The 20,373-nt window shown below is 39.1% G+C and overlaps 1 protein-coding gene and 1 long non-coding RNA gene across 2 annotated transcripts in view; one reads left to right on the top strand and one right to left on the bottom strand.

Moving 5' to 3' along the window:
• LOC130910218 (myocyte-specific enhancer factor 2D homolog) overlaps window positions 1–20,373 on the bottom strand; it is a 140,059-nt gene that overhangs the window by 54,520 nt on the left and 65,166 nt on the right. The window lies entirely within an intron of this gene.
• LOC130910220 (uncharacterized) lies at window positions 676–12,882 on the top strand. Its single transcript, XR_009061838.1, has 4 exons — window positions 676–869; window positions 2,096–2,154; window positions 3,498–3,700; window positions 12,160–12,882. It is a non-coding gene; the product is annotated as an uncharacterized LOC130910220 (long non-coding RNA).

Here is a 20,373-nt window from a genome sequence, read left to right as displayed (position 1 = left end):
TTGAAATAAAAATATTGTAACACCTTATTATTTTTTTAACATAACAAATTGAATACATTTATTCCACCTGATTAATTTTTATTTTATTATACATATTGAGAAAAAAAAAGATTGAATATTCTTTATGCAGCCTTTTAAAAAATGGATTTTTTTGCCTTTAATGAAAAAAGAAACACTTGAGTTTGTGGAAATTAACATTAACATACTTTTACTTGCCTAATAGTATTTTTGAGCGTCTTTTTTTTTTGTATATTGCTATTTTTATTATGTCCTTTTAGTCCAGATGGGATTACATTCAACCACTGTTGACCTTAGTTTTCCTCCCTTTCTTGGGGGGGGGGGGGGGGGGGGGGGGAAACAAAAAAAACAAAACATCGATTCCTTTTCTTCTTAGTTTTCAAAAATCCTTAAACTTTTAATTGAATTGAATGAAAATGTCTTTCTAGACCCTTCACTTTGGTGGACCTGCATGGCTATACCAAACTCAAAAAAACGACCAAGAGAGTGTCAATCAAAAGCGAGCATTTATATTTGTGCAGAGGCATCTCAGTGGAGAATGAAGAGGGTGTGGACCACTGACTCACAAAGAGGGGGCGTAGCCTCGGGGGTGCATATATGATTTAGGACAAATGAGTTGCTCGAGCACTCGGAGGGATTCGACACTGCGCGCTGGTGCTGATGGTGCTGGGGATGTAGTCCTCTTCGGCGTGGACCGTGCCATCTCCCCCTCCTTCAATGGAGGGGGCGGGGGGATGCGAAGATCTGATTTTTTTTAAAGGGGAGAAAATAAATGGACGAGGCCGTTGGGACGTCACTACCTGCGCCGCTCGTGGTTGCGCTGATCTGGGATGCCAGCCGAGGAACCACCGGTAAGAAAACGTCCTATTTCGTGGATTTTTCATACGCGTTTTGAGTCGGGAGAGGCGATTTACGGACGCTGTGAGGTGATGTTCATGCACGGGTCACACGAGCTATAGTCCCGCAACAATGCATGTGAATATGCTCTATTAGTGGTCAAAACAATCAAAAGTCAGCACGGCGTCACTTTGCGGAGTTAGGCATGTGCACGCACTTCTGCTGCAGGTGCACCTCGCAAACGGCGTACCGATGACGAGCAATATTTTCAAGATTTCTGGTTAATGACGACGCCTCATTGCGTAAAATCTTACAGCAAATAGTAATAAGATGCGTTTGGTTCACGAGTGGCCCGTGCACGCGTTTTGGGCCTATTAGGGGGTCAAAGCGGCCTTAGTTTGCAATATTGCAGTTCTGGGATTAGCGCCAAAATGACGGGAAGAAGTGTGCAAAAAAGACACCTGAAATCATGGCATTTAAACTCATTAATTGAGTAATGCATGCACCGTAATTGCATTAACGGATTTGGCTGAAAAATGTTTGCAAACGAAACAAAAGGTTTTGAACTTGAACTCCAGAATACATTACGCACAACTTGTACCACAATTGCACTTTACCATACGACCTACTTAAGAGGCTCAAAGAGAAGTTGCGTTCACGAGACGTGAAGTGCGCAGTTTAATTCCACAAATTAAGGCTACACTTTTTAAGAGAATAAACAAAGTGCCCCCCACCTTAAAAGCGCTCCTAAATGTATTGCATTTGAGTTTGGTATACATACATTCACGACACACAGGATTTGTGCAAACGATGTATTTGCACAGGAAAAAAATGAAAATACGCAAAAACCAATAGATTTCGGCGCCTTAACTTATTTGAGTTGAGGGCTCACAAAAATGCAAATTAAAGAGTTACAGTGTTTAATACAAAATCATACTGAAAATGTGCAAAAACTAAAAATGAACATGTGTAATCATATACACAACTGTTGCCGTTTACGTCACTTCTCTCAAATACACTCATTCTTATATGCAGCACTATGACGTTTTATTATTACATAAGCCTTAATACCTAGTATATTGATGTCACTTTAAAGCGTTTTAAACGGAGATGTTAAGCAAGATTTATTGTTTTACACGAGAAAAACTTGACATGTAATATAGAATAATTTAAAATGACAAATTGCATGTCAAAGTACTTGCACTTTTTTTTTTTAACATTATGTTTTCGTCTTACATAGGATCCTCAACTGCAAAAAGGATCGTGTTAGAAGTTGGAATGACAGATGCCTCAAACATGGTAAGTCCTTTATTAATATACAGTATCATTACACTATGCATTACGTTCTACCACTTGCATTTACAGCGCCATTTTATGTTCCTGACATAACATTTGTCATTTTACTGCTGCAACACACAGCGCAGTGCAGGCCACCTGGGAATAGTGTGTCAATAATGTATTGTCAATGTAAAAATGTATATTTTAAAGATTGCCTTTTTCACGTAGTGTATGTATTTCGTATTCCACTATGAAGCAAGTATCATTTAACATTTTAAATGTTTTTGATAATTTATTCATATTCTTATTGAAACACAAGTGTCCTATAAAAGAAACATATCATTTGAAAAAAATACAAATACAAATAAAATCCTCCTTCAAACATTTCATTTTTAGAAATTTGTAAAAAGCAATTAACATGTATCAGAAAAATATCAATTTATTTTAACCTGTCTGTGTGTGTATGCGTGTTAAACCAAAAGAGTCATTTTTAAAATCTGTTCCATATCATTTTAATTATTAGTCGTCTTTATTTAATATAGCCATAATTTGTGTGTGTGTGTGTGTGTGTGAGAGAGTGTGTTAATTAGCCATCACACCTCTGTGGCCAAGGGTAGTGACGTCATATAGCCACCACCCCTTGTGTTAAAAGGGAAAAGGAAAAAAAAAAACAAAATAAGTATTTATGAAGACATTTCTTTGTCAAAATTGCAAGATATTATCTATATTTGGATACGAATTTCAAAATGAATTTAATCATAATTAAAATCACTTTAAACAGGCTAAAATTGAGTAATTGAATCATTAAAAGTCTGTTTAGAATGACTTGTATTCCTTTTAAAATAATCCCTAATATAATAATGAATGTATAAAATAAATTTAAATTACACATTTTATAGTATATTATCTATTATACTTATTAGTTATTTAATGTAAACAAAATTCAACTTTGATTTACCATTATAGGGACAATAAAAGCAAAATGTGCAATTACAATTTTCCTTTAACAAGTAAAATCTTCACTTCCTCAGCATGCGTTCCCTCATAAAATATTCTCACCACTGCTGTCTTGAGGCAATTAAAGCTCGGTTGTACTCCTAATAGCTTGGAAAATGTATTTAAGCCCTTTCTCAAGCCAGAGAACCTACAGCTACGCTCCAAATGCTATTAATGTAGTATAATACACATTTTGTTGAATTGCTGCAATCATATTTGATACATTTCGTATGTCCCTTAGTGGACCTTTTAAGATATGAAAGGCTCCCAACCTGTTTTAGCTGATGCAAGCTTCTTTTTTAATCACATTTCATAATTTAATGTGCATTTATCCGCATTGTTCTGTAATGTTTGTTTGGTTCTTACAGGTTCATAAAGGGCCAACGTACATGAGTGTGTTTGTGTATTCAGGCCTGAGGGGTTGTCTGTTATCTTTGGTTATCTAGCTGTATGAGTGACGTACATTCTTCATAAAGCTAGATAACCGAAAGTAACAAGAATCCCATTACATGCCTGCATCTCTGAAGGAAAATCAACATGGGCACATGTGCTATGACATGAGGAAAACAAGGTACGATGGTGTCATTAAACATAGTGTGTGTGTGTTATGTTTGTCCACTACTGTTTGGGCAAAAAAACTGCTACGTGTTGTAAAACCTTCTCAAAATAACATAGAATGGGCTAAAATATTTTTTTTCAAGACAAGAAAGAAATGGAACTGAAATCACTCTCGACCATTGTTTGAGGTGCAGCACCTTGTGCTATAGTAATATGTGTCTACATACTGTACTGTTCAAAAGTCACTAAGCAATGTCTTTTTTTTTCAAAAGCGATACAATATAACATTAAATTAATCTGCAATACAGTGTAGACTTGTTAATGTGGTTTATTTAAAAAATGGGAGCGTTTTTTACAAGTGATTCACTGACCTTTGAACTGTATGCTGTGCAATTGGACTATTAGTGTAAAATGAATAATAGAAATTTGTTAGATGTATAAAATATTCTTTTATTAGGTAAATCAACACTATACATTCAATGTAGCCATTTTCATAGGCACTTCACTTGAGGCTCCGGTTAAATTTAAGGAAAAATATTATGAACACAGTTTGTAATAGTATTATTTCCCTTGCCATTTTAAAACTGTTTTTGCAAACTAGAAACAAATTACAACAAATTCAACATAAAAGAGGGGCACATTTTCATCGAGTCACCTTTGGTTGATTTGTTTGATATGGTGCAACAGTAACGTGTCACTGATTTTGGCGTTAACGATATAATACATAATGTGGGTTGAGTGCTTTGAATGTTTAAAAAAACAAATAAACATATATATATATATATATATATATATATATATATATATTTATGCCGGAAAACACTATATATGTATATATGGCAGAAAACACTCAGGTGAATTGAAGTTACGCTCTGAGACCCCCAATTTGGCCAAATATCAAAATTGTCCTATATGCATTTGTGATACATAATTGGAAAGCTTAAAATCTCAATTTTCTGAGGGAAGAAAAATTTTGAACAGGAGGGTATTTAAAAAGACAACAACAACAAAAATTAAACCCCTAAACCCTTAGTCGAGGTGAGACCATGAGAAAGCATAATTAAAGACACTATGATTTTAACGAGATATTATCGCGTACTTACCTTGTTTCGATCCAAAAACTCCGTGTAGCATGTCTCACTGTGTGTCAAGACATAGCTGTGAATGGCCACAGCCAGACTTTTTGGGGATTTTACGGGTGAAACACGGTTATATAACAAGGGTCGCAATGTAGAAATAGCAGACATCAAGGAGTGGTCGAGATTTTGTTTTCAAATATTTACTTTTTAAACTTTTTTTTCCAATTTTTCTTTGTTTGGATCGATTATTTATCCTCTAAAATATCGGGGAAAATGCGACAGTAACAAAAAAAATACACTTAGGCGATAGTTATGAGGTAGATATCCGTGACCCATTTACAGACACTATTTTTTTCATTGTGACCTAATTTGTTTAAAAGTTTAAAATATGCGAGTGAATCATTTTTAAAGTCGTTTTTTTTTTTTTTTTTTTTTTTAACTAAATATTAGACATCAATTAATGATTCTAAGCTAAAAATGATACATCTTTTGAATAATAAATATAATTACCTTCTTTTTATGGCCGGGTTGAAACAAAAGTGGTTGAACAGTGTCTGTAAACGGGGGTCCCCAGGGTAAAACGGACAAATTAAAATTAGTTCGAGGGCTTAATGCGCCATGAAATTGCTATGGCAGCATATAGACATATTGTTCTATCAAACACAACAGTTCTTTTGGCTTAAAATACAGTTTATTTTAAAGAGTTGTGCAAGAGCAGAAACTGCTTATTCAGCCTTGTCTGTGTTTTCCGCCTTATATATTGACAGTTTGTTTCTCAAATTGCACTAAAAGGACAAATCCTCTAAAGGTCTGTTAACGATCCACATGCCATGGGCTTCCCATTCCTATGAGTGTTTGTTCTTCGTACTTCTAATTCACGTAGAATGACGTCTTCTTTTGACGCCACATACCAGCAGTCTTGTATCTTTCGGAGTGGTGGGAAAAAAAGCACGGGGCAAATGTGCTCTTATCTGGAGCGGCTTCTCTTGTACTTCCACTTGTTTTCTGCAGTTTAGGACTCATTTATGACAGTGTGTGTGTGAGGGTGCACATGTGTGTGTGTTTGACGCAAGCACACTCCTGTGTGATAAAACGTCCTCAAATTAAAATCTTTATGAAAAATCCACAGTTAAGCGCCGCTTTAAAAATCTGGCACCCGTTATGAGACATTTCTAATACATTTACACACTGCTAATTGATTACTTTTAAAATTCACATTAACAATAGAGATCTTCATGAATGTGAGCTCCAAAGTGTAGCAGTATAGCATGAACCTACCAAAAGACAGCTTACTGATCAGTTTATAATACACAAATAACAGCTTTATTAGTCTGTTTTAAGATTGCAATTACTAAAAAGTGGTAATGTTGCCTTTGTGTGATTTCTGATTGGCATTGATGACAGTATTGACCTCATTTCTTGTGTACTTGGGCCAAATATTTAACACCCACCGCCAAAATCGTATCTTTTTTGGCTATGATAATACTGTAGTTCAAACTGTAAATACACGAAAACCATTCACTATACTCTATAAATCAATTTTATATGAACATGGAATATTTGTACGCATTTTTCAATGAATAGAAGAGGCAAATATGTGGGAAAATACTGTACACTTCACCTTTAGGAGGTAGTACCTGATCTCTTTGAATGTGGATATTCCGCAGTGGCAGAGGTGGTGTAAAGTTTAACCCTGACTTTTTGAGCTCTGTTGATTGCATCCAACAATTATATTACACGTTTTACCAGAAGCTAAATGCGGCCATTTTGTGGGATCTCTGATTGAGAGGCTCATTTGGCATTTCTTGGGAAAAGGTGTGCCCCCTCCCAAAAAAAACCCCTTCCACTTTCACACCGTTTTATGGTTTCACATCCTCCTTTCTCTCCGCTTTAGCCTCATTCACTTAATTTCTTTCTTCTGCTCTTTTTTCCCAACTTGCCTTCTCAGATGGTCGGCCCTGATTTGTATGCATTTGCATAATGAATGTCATTTGCATGCTCGGGGGCAGACCATACCATGAGAACGGCTGTGTTGTGTGTGTGTGTCTGTGAGTGTGTGCTCGCTCATGCGTGGTTTGTTAATGTGCGAGCCATATATTAAGTTGATGTAAATGAACATGTTTTTTCTAACACAAAACGACCACGTGGGATGTTTGTAGCCTTACGACGTGTAAACGAAAATAACTTGCGTGTGTCCGTTGTATGATCGTGCCCGTCAATCCCATAATGCTTCTTGCCTTCCTCAGACCCCTCCCTTTCCCACGCTTGCAAGTCGCAGCCCTGCCACCATCTTAGGTGCAAGATTGGCACAAAATGGCAGCACAGGAGCAAGTGCATCATGGCCACCTTCCCCCCGCTCTCCTCACACTTTACATTAGCCTCTGTGCTTTTCCGCGCCATCGCCCAGCAGCAAAATGGTGTTAATTACCGCCACTGTGTTAATTGTAGCCACCGCCACCCCGCCCCGAGGGGATGAGAAAGGAAGCCGAGTGCCGATGGCTTTTGGGCGTCTGCCATTTTTCAGGGCAGCTGTGGCTCGGGCGCCACGGCGAACCTATAAGCGCTTTTGTTTGTCGGCCGACATTTTGTGTCACTTCTGCGTGACATTAGCGCAGCTCTTTTGGTATTGAAAGGTGCCGATAACACCTACGACTGCAGGGTGCCGTAATTGGCAATGCTGTCAGGAGGTGTGGGGAACGTATGGCCTGTGCCATGAGAAAATTTGATGCAGTTCTCACATTTTACATTAAACCCAACTAGTACTCATCATGTAAATACTGGGGGTTCTCAGTTTACTACAGTCCAGACTCCCGACACATTGGTATAAGAATACGAGTGTCGCTCAGTTTGGCTAGGAATTGTTTTTTCTACGTGGCTACAGTGTGTCAGGTGATGACACCACCATAGAAATAGAAATCTAAATTGATGTACAGTGGTAGTTTTACTTGGTTTCAGAAGTAAAGGTAATCGTTGCAGATCAAACTAAAGGCAAAATAGGAGAACACAACTCCAGTTCTTCTGGCAATAATACATTGTAAACGCCATGACTACTCAAAACATGGTATTATTATTGTTAATGTTGTGTTGTTGGAATAAGAACACTCCTAAAATATGCAGTGGTACCTCTACCTCTGCATACAGAATTTTCAGGTTACAACACGCCTCAATGGGGAAATATTGCCTCTTGTTACAGAACAAATTTAAGGACACAAAAGGCAAAAATACAGTATGGCTGGTACTCCTAGCTCCGAGTTTACTGAACGTAATATACTTATAGCTGCTCTGCCATTGGCTATTGCCTCGCTTTACTGGAATCCAATCGGCTAAGAAGGACCTCAACAGTATGTGTGTATCCCAGCATTATTTTCATTCACCTTTCGTCCTACGACAGCTTTACACGAGTGTATTAACTTTTATTTTTTTACTCTATTCTTGTTTTTTTTTTTTTTTTTTTACATTATTCACAAGTCTTTTTTTTCATTGTGCAATAGAGTAACCCCCTTATTTTTCGAGGTTAATAAGAGCCAGAACCCGCCGCGATAAGTGAAAGTTTTTTGTTGTTGTTGTTTTTTTTTGTGTGTGTGTGTTCAATGTATTTATTCAGATTTGTCATTGGAAAGAGATACTGAAGGAATCTGACCGTGTAGCCTGATTGCCGGACTCATGCCAGCCAAACCGCAGGACCCGCGCTGGCGCAAATCCAATGACCCGGGCAGGCGAGAGCTCGACAACCCGGCCAAAGGGCCAAACTCGCGTTCACCCTAGTCTTAACCCCTTGTACTGATTCCATTTTAAAAGCTGGAAAAAGGCTTCGAAACACAAGTTGACAATTTATTCTGAGTCGACAGGAATCATACAGCATAGAGGGACCCAGGCGAGGATCCGAGGTCACCATATCACAAGTCAACAAAGGGTTACCGAAAAAATTGACAACAATTAGTTAAACATTCAGTGACAGAAGAAGGGTGTGTTTGGGCGTTGTTTAGGTTTATTGTCTGTTTGTTGATTGGACAGGAGGATTCGGGGGTACTGTTGTCAGGGCAACGAGGGTTGTGGATTTTTCCACCTCAGAATTAAAGGGGCTCTTGGTTGTCAGTCGTGTTATCAGTTGGATATCGGGCGTTCTCCGGTGTTCCTTGTGTTGGGACAGGGCGTCCCGCCATTTGTTCTGGACTGTCTGTTAGAACTGATCGCGGTGCAGACGTGGGCTTGTCAGTGTCAATCTTGCTCAGTCAGCTGCATGACGCAAACGTTGGGCTTCCGTGATAAGAAGGCGTAGTGTATCTCTTATGTCCTATATTCTGCTTGTTTTCCTTAAACTATGGTATAAGTGCTATTTATTTTATATTGGGTGTGTTACAGTAATACAAACAGTCTATCGGTAAATACGAGAAAAAGATACTATTCCCTGATTGATTATATTAAATGTTTTTGAATAATGCAAACAGACCGTGCCTACGAGAAAACTCTGTTTTTTCACTTTTTATCCTCAAAGTTTAAATTAAAAAAAAAAACTTAAAAACTTAAAAAAAAATATATATATATATTTTCATAAATGGTTTTCAAGCACTTCAAATGTAATAATTATGATAAGTTTTAAACATGTTACTGTCCCACTGAATTATTTTTGAACAAGAAAAAATGTAGAAGCACAATCCATTAAAAAAAAAAAAAGCTGAAAAATCCTTGTCTTTGTTAAATGCTTCATTGAGTGAGTCCACTCAAATCCACTCACTTACACACAATGAGTTGCCACAGCAAATGTTTAACAAGTTAAACGATATTGACGCATGCAGCGCTTTTAAGTCTTGGCTTGCCAGCGTCTCTGGCAAGATCAAAGCTTAACTGTCTGTCAATCATCGTTGACTTTAATAAGCAACTCCAGTGCACTGCCACCAACAAAGAGCAGGGAGAGGCATCTGTAGAGAGCTCATCTGTATCTTTTTTTTTTTTTTAAATGAAAAAAAAAAAAAAAAATCTGCAATTGACTGAGTGCGCAAAGTTTGAAGCGCGAAGTAGCGAGGGATCCCTGCAATCTAATTGTAAAATGTTATTTGTTACATTTTTGATGCATTTTTATGCCGTATAAAAGATTTATGTCTGAATTTTGGGGGTCTTGGAACGGATTAGGGCATTTACATGGAAAACGCGTCTTTACTTACAGAATTTTCAAGTTACAAAACAACTTCCAAAACCAATTAATTTTGTAAGCAGAGGTACCACTTTATTTGTATATTGTGTTGAAAAATTTAATACTTCTCGTCTCAAATGTTAGTCACCACCAAAAGGGTTGCATTGTATTGGAAAAATTGAAATAATTTTAATGTAGATTTTGTTTCTGAACTTGTCATGCTCTTGTCTTCTCATCGAAGTTTGTTCATTAACCCCTCTTCAGCAATTGGATTATTGGGAGGCATAAAATGTATTTCTGGGAGAAAGTCTACAGGGTCTGAGACTGGCTAGCAACCAGTTAAGGGTGTACCCTGCTTCCTGCCCGTTGTTAGCTGGGATAGGCTCCAGCACCCCCGTGACCCTTGTAAGCACTTCAGAAGAAGAATGAATAACTCTACAGGCTTTTACAACTCAAGATATAGTTTGGTCATATGTACAGTTTGTCATCAACGCTTCAATCACAGGACAGCCATTTATTAATGAAAAACTGCCAAAACTTTTGAAAGACAAAGAAAAATTTCAGTCTGGTACCCTAAAAAGGATAAATGGTAAAAAGGCTCATGGACGTTGCCATGGAGATGCTCCGGCCGACACTCTGACTTTCACCTTTTTGTCTAACTGCGGGAATGTTTGTGATTTGTTTTGCCGTTTTAAAACCATAACAAAGGCAGGACGTTCATCTAGACGTGGAGCAGGAATTCGGGATGACTTGTGTGTGTGTGTGTGTGATGTGTGTGTAGTATAAGTAATCGTGAGAAGAAGACGAAGAGGATGATGAAGGGGGTGTAGATAGACGAGGCGAGGCAGCCTGCGACAGTGAGATCTCAATAGTGAGAGGCCTTCTTTGTGCTTGTGTGTGAGGTTTATTTGGGGTGGGGGGTGTTTGTGAGGGGGTGTCCTTCCCCGGGCCTTCAGACAAGCGACACATTGTCCTCCCCGATGCGCGGCGGCACTTGTGGCGTAACGCCATTATTTAGGCCAGTGGAGGGAGCGGGAGTCTGGAGACCAGCTTAACCAAAACGCCAATTAGAGCTGGATGGCCCTGATTAATGGGCGAGGGAGATTGGTAAACAATGGCGGCCATTGTCAGCACGGGGCCCCCCGCAGCCCGTCTCTCGTGCGCACATACACAAACTCCGACCCCGCTGATTCCGTTCTCACAGTCGTGAGGCTGTTTCACACAGCGATCCAGCAAAATAGCTGCATTACTGTGCGCCTTTTCACATAGCAACACTGCGTTCCATCTGTTGTCATGTATAAAATCCCTGACGTCCAGTGACAACTGATTCCAATACGAGGGGGTAGGACAAGAGCGTTTTAGGCTTCAGTCATGTAACGTAAGATTATAAGGCAATTTACAGAGTAACTGCTTAATTAATGAACATGGTTCATTATTTTGAATGAATTGCACATTAACATCATAGCCACCATTGAAGCCTTTTGTCTGCTACATATAAGTCTGATTCTTACATTATATTAGTTCAAAGTCTTGTTCATTAAGGTGATGGTCCAAACGGTTGGACCAAGTTTTCGATGATATTTTGTTTAACAATGTAAATAATCTCGATTAATCTCGTGACTAGCTTTAGCCATTGGCTCTTTTAGGTTAACAAAGTTGCTGTAAATAATATCACTACAACTTAGTACTGCACAATTAGTTCCAAAGTGACTAAAGCACCAAAATGTTCAAATGGGTGTTAGCTTATGATATGCAATATGGTAATGAATAAATAACCTGAGGGGTTCCTCCTCATTTGTTAATCCCCCCCAACCACGCAATGCTTTATTTAGCCCCACATTCAATACGGCCTACACTTTGTTTTTGTTATTTTCTTCCCTTCTTAAGCATACGAGCTGCATAATTAGCCCGCGGTGAACGCCAATCAGGACCGTGCCGATGCGGGGTTGCCATGGCGACCCAATCAGGGCTCGTAACCCCCCCTCGGAATAAGAGCGTGGGAGAAAACGTGTTGGGTAGTTGAGACAATGACGGAGGAATGGGGAGGAGGAGGTGGAGGCTGGCGGCCATATTAGTGTGCCATCTGCGAGCAGTAAACTACAGTTTACAATGTGTGAGAAAAAAAAAAGACTAATGCTTCATATATAACGCACTGGGTAGCTCCTCATTATACATGTGTTTTAAAAATTAAACATGCATTTTTGCTATTGTACTCTTTAGATCTGGAAATACATATTTAATATATGCTTTATCTTCTTTCAGGGTGTTTGGACACTTATTCCTGGACTATGAAAGCTGTCACAAGTGAGAAAACAACAAATGGACAAACAGTCATCAGTCTGACTGGATGGACAATGTGAAACACTTTCGTAATATATGCATTATGACACACTCGCATTGTCAAATCATTGTCTTCTTAGTTAAAACTCCTTAGCGCGTAGGTTGATTTGTAGACTTAAGTGGCAAATGTCTTATTTTACTAGATTTACTTCAGATTTACTTCAGTGTACAACAATGGTGATTTTATCATTTGATTTTAACAAGCAAATGTTTGACAATCTATGTGACTAAAATACAATCTGGTGTATAGTACAGTACATGTTCTGTATTTGTTTTTGTGCACCTGGAGTGCTTAAAATCACTGTGCAATGTTCATCTATGCAAAATGTAGTTTTGCCCTTTGGGTGCTTTGCACAAATGTTTGTTGGGTTTGCACATGAAGTGTTGTTTCATGTTCCGAAACTTAATTTCGTCTAGAGAACGAGCACGTGTGCAATTACTGTAAAGATTTTCTGAGTTTATTTGATTTCGATAATATTTTCATATTCTTGTGTTGTACTGTACTGTATGTGATGATATTCATTTGTGAGATTTTCTAAAATGCACTGTGACATAATGTTGCACATGTCCTGAGCTCTATTTGCACATAACTTTGTACTATGCAATTTTTTTGTTACTATTGTTGAGACACTTAATAAAAAAATGTTTACAGTGTGACAATACATCTCTCTATTTTTTCATTAGCATTAGTAGTATGCTGGTGCATCTCAATAAATTTAAATATAAGATTATTTCAGTATTTTAATTTCTTATGTAAAAGGTAGGGATGTCCCCAATCCGATCATGTGATCGTAAATTCGTTTTCTTAATTTAAAAAAAAAAAGTTTTTTTTTGTTCATTTTTTTAAGGGCTAAAAAGTGACAAAATGATCCAGGAATACAATGGCATTGCCAAAAGAAAATAAAAAATATATACATTTTATACTCCGCAACACTCCCGGAAAAAGAGGAAGAGGAAATACAGTACTGTAACATGTTTGGAACTTTTGCCCCCCCCCCCCCCCAAAAAAAATGAGTGAATCTACCATATGAAATATCTAACTTTGGAAGTTTTTAATGATATTTTAAATTTATTGAAATGCATCTCGCAATTTAATTCAGTGAGGAGCAGAAGTATTTGCACCCCTTGCGATTTTGCAAGTTAACCCACTTAGAAAATAGGTAAAGCTCTGAAATTTCAATCATAGATGGATTTCCACCCATAGAGACATAATCTAACAATCTAAAAAGAAATGATCCGGAACTCACACTATGATTTTTCAAAAATTTTATTTGTAATTTACTGCCGTTCATAAGTATTTGTATCCCTAAGAATCAGCAATAATTATCACACTCAAAGAGCGGTCAGTCTATACCAGGGGTGGGCAAACTATTCCACAAAGGGCCGCTGTGGGTGCGGGTTTTTGCTGCAACCCATGAAGAGGACACCTTTTTACCAATCTGGTGTGTTATAAGTGCAATCAGTTGATTGCAGTCAGGTGCTTCTTGTTTCCATTGAAACCTCATTGGTTAAAAGCTCGGTGCTGGATCAGTTGGAACAAAGACCAGGACCCACTGCGGCCCTCGAGGACCAGTTTGCCCACCCCTGGTCTATACCCATAAACCCACAGGGTCCGCCGCGCTACACTCAGCTCCGTCCCGAATGACTCAACAAATACGATGCAGATCGCCTGTGATGCCAAAATGTCGACTGCATACAACTCTCATGCGGTCCGTACAACCGTGCAGTCCAGACGCGCATGCGCGAAACGGAGGAGACTACGTGAACAGATCAACACAAAGTTTATTATTGTGACAGTATTTTTGGGGAAAAAAACACAAATGTACAGTATCACAAAACTGAGTGCACCCCTCACATTTCTGCACATATTTAAGTATATCTTTTCATGGGACAACACTGACAAAATGACACTTTGACAAAAAGAAAAGTAGTCTGTGTGCAGTTTATATAATAGAGTTTATTTATTTTCCCCTCAAAATAACTCAAAATATAGCCATTAATATCTAAACTCCTGGCAACAAAAGTGAGTACACCCCTTAGTGAAAGTTGTCAATATTAACTGTCAATATTTTGTTTGGCCACCACTATTATCCAGAACTGCCTTTACTCTCCTGGGCATGGAGTTGACCAGAGCTTCACAGGTTGCCACTGGAATGCTCTTCCACTCCTCCATGACGACGTTGCGGAGCTGCAGGATATTTGAGACTTTGCGCACTTCCACCTTCCGCTTGAGGATCCCCCAAAGATGTTCTATTGGGTTCAAGTCTGGAGACATGCTTGGCCAGTCCATCACCTTTACCCTCAGCCTCTTCAGTAAAGCAGTGGTCATCTTGGAGGTGTGTTTGGAGTCATTGTCATGCTGGAACACTGCCCTGCGACCCAGTTTCTGAATGGAGGGGATCATGCTCTGCTGCAGTATTTCACAGTACATGTTGGAGTTCATGTTTCCCTCAATGGAATGTAACTCTCCAACACCTGCAGCACTCATGCAGCCCCAGACCATGACATTCCCACCACCATGCTTGACTGTAGCCATGACACACTTATCTTTGTACTCCTCACCTGGTCGTTGCCACGGATGCTTGAGACCATCGGAACCAAACAAATTAACCTTCGTCTCATTAGACCATAGGACATGGTTCCAGTAATCCATGTACTTTATTGACATGTTTTCAGCAAACTGTTTGCGGGCTTTCTTGTGTCTTCAGAAGAGGCTTCCTCCTGGGGTGACGGCCATGCAAACCAATTTTATGTAGAGTGCGGCGTATGGTCTGAGCACTAACAGGCTGACCCCCACCTCTTCAATCTCTGCAGCAATGCTGACAGCACTCCTGCGATGATCTTTCAAAGAAAGCATTTGGATGTGACGCTCAGCACGTGCAACCCTGCTCTTTTAAAACGCTGGATGATCTTAGCCACTGTGCTGCAGCTCAGTTTCAGGGTGTTGGCAATCTTCTTGTAGCCTTGGCCATCTTCATGTAGCGCAACAATACATCTTTTAAGATCCTCAGAGAGTTATTTGCCATGTGGTGCCATGTTGGAACTTTCAGTGACCAGTATGAGAGAGTGTGAGAGCTGCACTACAAATTTGAACACACTTGCTCCCTATGCACACCTGGACCTACTAAGACTAACGGGTCACATGACATTTTCATGACATTCCTCAATCCAATAGGAAATCTATGGATGGAGCTAAAACTTTGTGTTTCTCAACGACAGCCCCAAAACCTGACAGATTCTGAGGAGGGATGGGTCAAAATCCCTGTTTCCATATGTGAAAACCTGGTGAAGAACTACAGAAAGCGTCTGACGTCTGTAATTGCAAACAAAGGCTTCTGCACTAAATATTAGCACTGATTTTCTCAGGGGTACAAATACTTATGAACCCCACTAAGTTACAAATAAATTACTGAAAAATCATACAATGTGAGTTTCAGATTTTTTTTAGATTATGGCTCTATAAGTGGAAATGCACCTATGATTGAAATTTCAGACCTCTCCCTACTTTGTAAGTGGGTGAACTTACAAAATCACAAGGGGTGCAAATACTTCGTCACTGTATGTATTTTTCATTTCATATGAAATGATAAACACATACGACTCAGACAGGCACAGTTGTCGCTGCGTGCGATTCCAACACTCCCCTGCATTCACATAGGCTGATCGATGTTTACACGCTATGCACAATTCTAAAGGTTAACCTGAGTCACATCTGGATGCATCTGGGCTAAAACACGTCGCAGCTGTTCTTGAGGAGACACAGATCGCCGCTTTCAGATGCTGCTGTGATGATAGTGAGCCTCATATTTCAACAAGAAAAAGACACAAGGGCATTATGTGACTAATTTAAAGCCCATAAAAGGCATCAATCATGGACATTGATTCACACAGACAGACCACAACAATGGCAGATCAGATTTGTAACAAACAATAAAGCATTTGTATTTTTATAATAATTTAAAAAAAAGCTTAGATTTTGTTGCAATCAACTACACTATCACACAGTGACACTGCATCGGGTAATCTTATCCTTGTGTCCGCAAAATAAGAATGGACATTTTATTTCAGTTTTATGGACATTTTATTTCAGTAGTAGTTTCAGAATAAACTAGAAACTGCAATTTCGGGAGAAATTACACACCTTGGTCTTTCCTCTGTGGAGATACAGATCTTAGCCCCACTCAGGTCTATCAATAGAATGGATCATAATGCCAGTCATTGGCAAAAAACAAAGTAAAAGCCGTTAGAAATGAATGGGAGAATTGGACGTCGATGGACGTCAATGGCGGCACCTTTCATAATTGTTAATGGAATCGGGGAAGTTTGGGGGACACGTCCTAATGATATCTAGTCATTTTCTGTTGATTTGGGAAAAAAAAAAAAATTCCCATTGAAAATGAATGGGAAAAATTTTGGACGTCCATGGACGTCAATGGTATCAACTTACATAAGCGTCAATGGAATCCAAGTACATTGGCATCAATAAAATGAACAAACATGAAGAAATGCCATTGGAAATGAATGGGAAGTTTGGACGTCCATGAACGTCAATGGCATCACCCTCCATAAGCGGCAATGCAATCAGGGACATTTGGGGGACACGTCCTAATGATATCTAGTAATTTTCTGTTGATTTGGGAAAAAAAAAAAAATCCCATTGAAAATGAATGGGAAAAATTTTGGACGTCCATGGACGTCAATGGTATCAACTTACATAAGCGTCAATGGAATCCAAGTACATTGGCATCAATAGAATGAACAAACACGAAGAAATGGCTTTGGAAATGATTGGGAAGTTTGGACGTCCATGGACGTCAATGGCATCACCCCCCATAAGCGGAAATGCAATCGGGGACATTTGGGGGACAAGTCCTAATGATATCTAGTCATTTTCTGTTGATTTGGGGAAAAAAAAAAAATTCCCATTGAAAATGAATGGGAAAAATTTTGGACGTCCATGGACGTCAATGGTATCAATTTACATAAGCGTCAATGGAATCCAAGTACATTGGCATCAATAAAATGAACAAACATGAAGAAATGCCATTGGAAATGAATGGGAAGTTTGGACGTCCCTGGACGTCAATGGCATCACCCTCCATAAGCAGCAATGCAATCGGGGACATTTGGGGGCCACGTCCTATTGATATCTAGTCATTTTCTGTTGATTTGGGGAAAAAAAAAAATTTCCCATTGAAAATGAATGGGAAAAATTTTGGACGTCCATGGACGTCAATGGTATCAACTTACATAAGCGTCAATGGAATCCAAGTACATTGGCATCAATAAAATGAACAAACATGAAGAAATGGCTTTGGAAATGATTGGGAAGTTTGGACGTCCATGGACGTCAATGGCATCACCCCCCATAAGCGGTAATGCAATCGGGGACATTTGGGGGACACGTCCTAATGATATCTAGTCATTTTCTGTTGATTTGGGAAAAAAAAAAAAAATCCCATTGAAAATGAATGGGAAAAATTTTGGACGTCCATGGACGTCAATGGTATCAACTTACATAAGCGTCAATGGAATCCAAGTACATTGGCATCAATAAAATGAACAAACATGAAGAAATGGCTTTGGAAATGATTGGGAAGTTTGGACGTCCATGGACGTCAATGGCATCACCCCCCATAAGCGGTAATGCAATCGGGGACATTTGGGGGACACGTCCTAATGATATCTAGTCATTTTCTGTTGATTTGGGGAAAAAAAAAAAATTCCCATTGAAAATGAATGGGAAAAATTTTGGACGTCCATGGACGTCAATGGTATCAACTTACATAACCGTCAATGGAATCCAAGTACATTGGCATCAAAAGAATGAACAAACATGAAGAAATGCCATTGGAAATGAATGGGAAGTTTGGACGTCCCTGGACGTCAATGGCATCACCCTCCATAAGTAGCAATGCAATCGGGGACATTTGGGGGACAGGTCCTATTGATATCTAGTCATTTTCTGTTGATTTGGGGAAAAAAAAAAATTTCCCATTGAAAATGAATGGGAAAAATTTTGGACGTCCATGGACGTCAATGGTATCAACTTACATAAGCGTCAATGGAATCCAAGTACATTGGCATCAATAAAATGAACAAACATGAAGAAATGCCATTGGAAATGAATGGGAAGTTTAGACGTCCATGAACGTCAATGGCATCACCCTCCATAAGCGGCAATGCAATCGGGGACATTTGGGGGAAACGTCCTAATGATATCTAGTCATTTTCTGTTGATTTGGGAAAAAAAAAAAAAAATCCCATTGAAAATGAATGGGAAAAATTTTGGACGTCCATGGACGTCAATGGTATCAACTTACATAAGCGTCAATGGAATCCAAGTACATTGGCATCAATAAAATGAACAAACATGAAGAAATGGCTTTGGAAATGATTGGGAAGTTTGGACGTCCATGGACGTCAATGGCATCACCCCCCATAAGCGGTAATGCAATCGGGGACATTTGGGGGACACGTCCTAATGATATCTAGTCATTTTCTGTTGATTTGGGGAAAAAAAAAAAATTCCCATTGAAAATGAATGGGAAAAATTTTGGACGTCCATGGACGTCAATGGTATCAACTTACATAACCGTCAATGGAATCCAAGTACATTGGCATCAAAAGAATGAACAAACATGAAGAAATGCCATTGGAAATGAATGGGAAGTTTGGACGTCCCTGGACGTCAATGGCATCACCCTCCATAAGTAGCAATGCAATCGGGGACATTTGGGGGACAGGTCCTATTGATATCTAGTCATTTTCTGTTGATTTGGGGAAAAAAAAAAATTTCCCATTGAAAATGAATGGGTAAAATTTTGGACGTCCATGGACGTCAATGGCAGCACCCCCCATAAGCGTCAATGGAATTGGGGACGTTTGGGATATACGTCCTATTGATATCTGGTCATTTTCTGTTGATTTGGAGAAATTTAGTTTTTTCCCCATTGAAAATGAATGGGAAAAATTTTGGACGTCCATGTAAGTCAATGGCGGCACCCTTCATAAGCGTCAATGGAATTGGGGAAGTTTGGGGGACACGTCCTATTGATATCTGGTCATTTTCTGTTGATTTGGGGTAATTTTGTTTTTTCCCCATTGAAAATGAATGGGAAAAATTTTGGACGTCCATGGCAGTCAATGGCATCGACATCTATATAGTCAGTTGAATCCAAGTACATTGGCATCAGTAGATTCGACATGCATGGCCGTCAATGGCATCAATGCAATGTAAATTCCATTGGAAATCCCATTGGAAGTGAATGGGACTTTTCCCATTCGAAATGAATGGGATAGTTTTTGGCAAATTTCCGAGGAAGCGTAATTTTTTTCCAAATTCTGTATACAACTTTTATGCCCCTCACCGTCCCGGAATTTTTGATGCCCAAATTATGTGATTTGGTCAAAAATTGTAGGACTAGATACATTTTGAAACTTTTTTTTTTTTCACGGAAAATTGCCGTTTACGGACGAACGGAAAAATTTTCGGGGCCATTTGTAAAGTTTCCTGTGTCACGCGAAAATTCCGGTCGTGCCGATACTTGAACGGTGCCGATCGGTCTAACGGTTCGGGCTGTGAAGCGCGCGTTTTTTTTCCATTCAAAATGAATAGGAAAGTTTTTGGCAAATTTCCGGGGAACCGTAAATTTTTGCCAAATTCTGTATACAACTTTTATGCCCCTCACCGTCCCGGAATTTTTGATGCCCAAATTATGTGATTTGGTCAAAAATTGTAGGACTAGATACATTTTTAAACTTTTTTTATTTTTCGGAAAATTGCCGTTTACGGGCGAACGGAAAATTTTTCGTGGCGGTTTGAAAAATTCCCATCGTCACACGAAAAATCCGGTCGTGCCGATACTTGAACGGTGCCGATCGGTGCTACGGTTTGGGCTGTGCGTTGGCTCAAAAAAACGCGGAGAATAAGATGAATAACTAGAAACTGCAATTTCGGGAGAAATTACACACCTTGGTCTTTCCTCTGTGGAGACACAGATCTTAGCCCCACTCAGGTCTATCAATAGAATGGATCATAATGCCAGTCATTGGCAAAAAACAAAGTAAAAGCCGTTAGAAATGAATGGGAGAATTGGACGTCCATGGACGTCAATGGCGGCACCTTTCATAATT

Source organism: Corythoichthys intestinalis, chromosome 22 (assembly GCF_030265065.1).
Source record: "Corythoichthys intestinalis isolate RoL2023-P3 chromosome 22, ASM3026506v1, whole genome shotgun sequence".
In the NCBI taxonomy this organism is placed as follows: domain Eukaryota; kingdom Metazoa; phylum Chordata; class Actinopteri; order Syngnathiformes; family Syngnathidae; genus Corythoichthys; species Corythoichthys intestinalis.
This window is presented reverse-complemented; position numbering and strand designations above follow the sequence as displayed.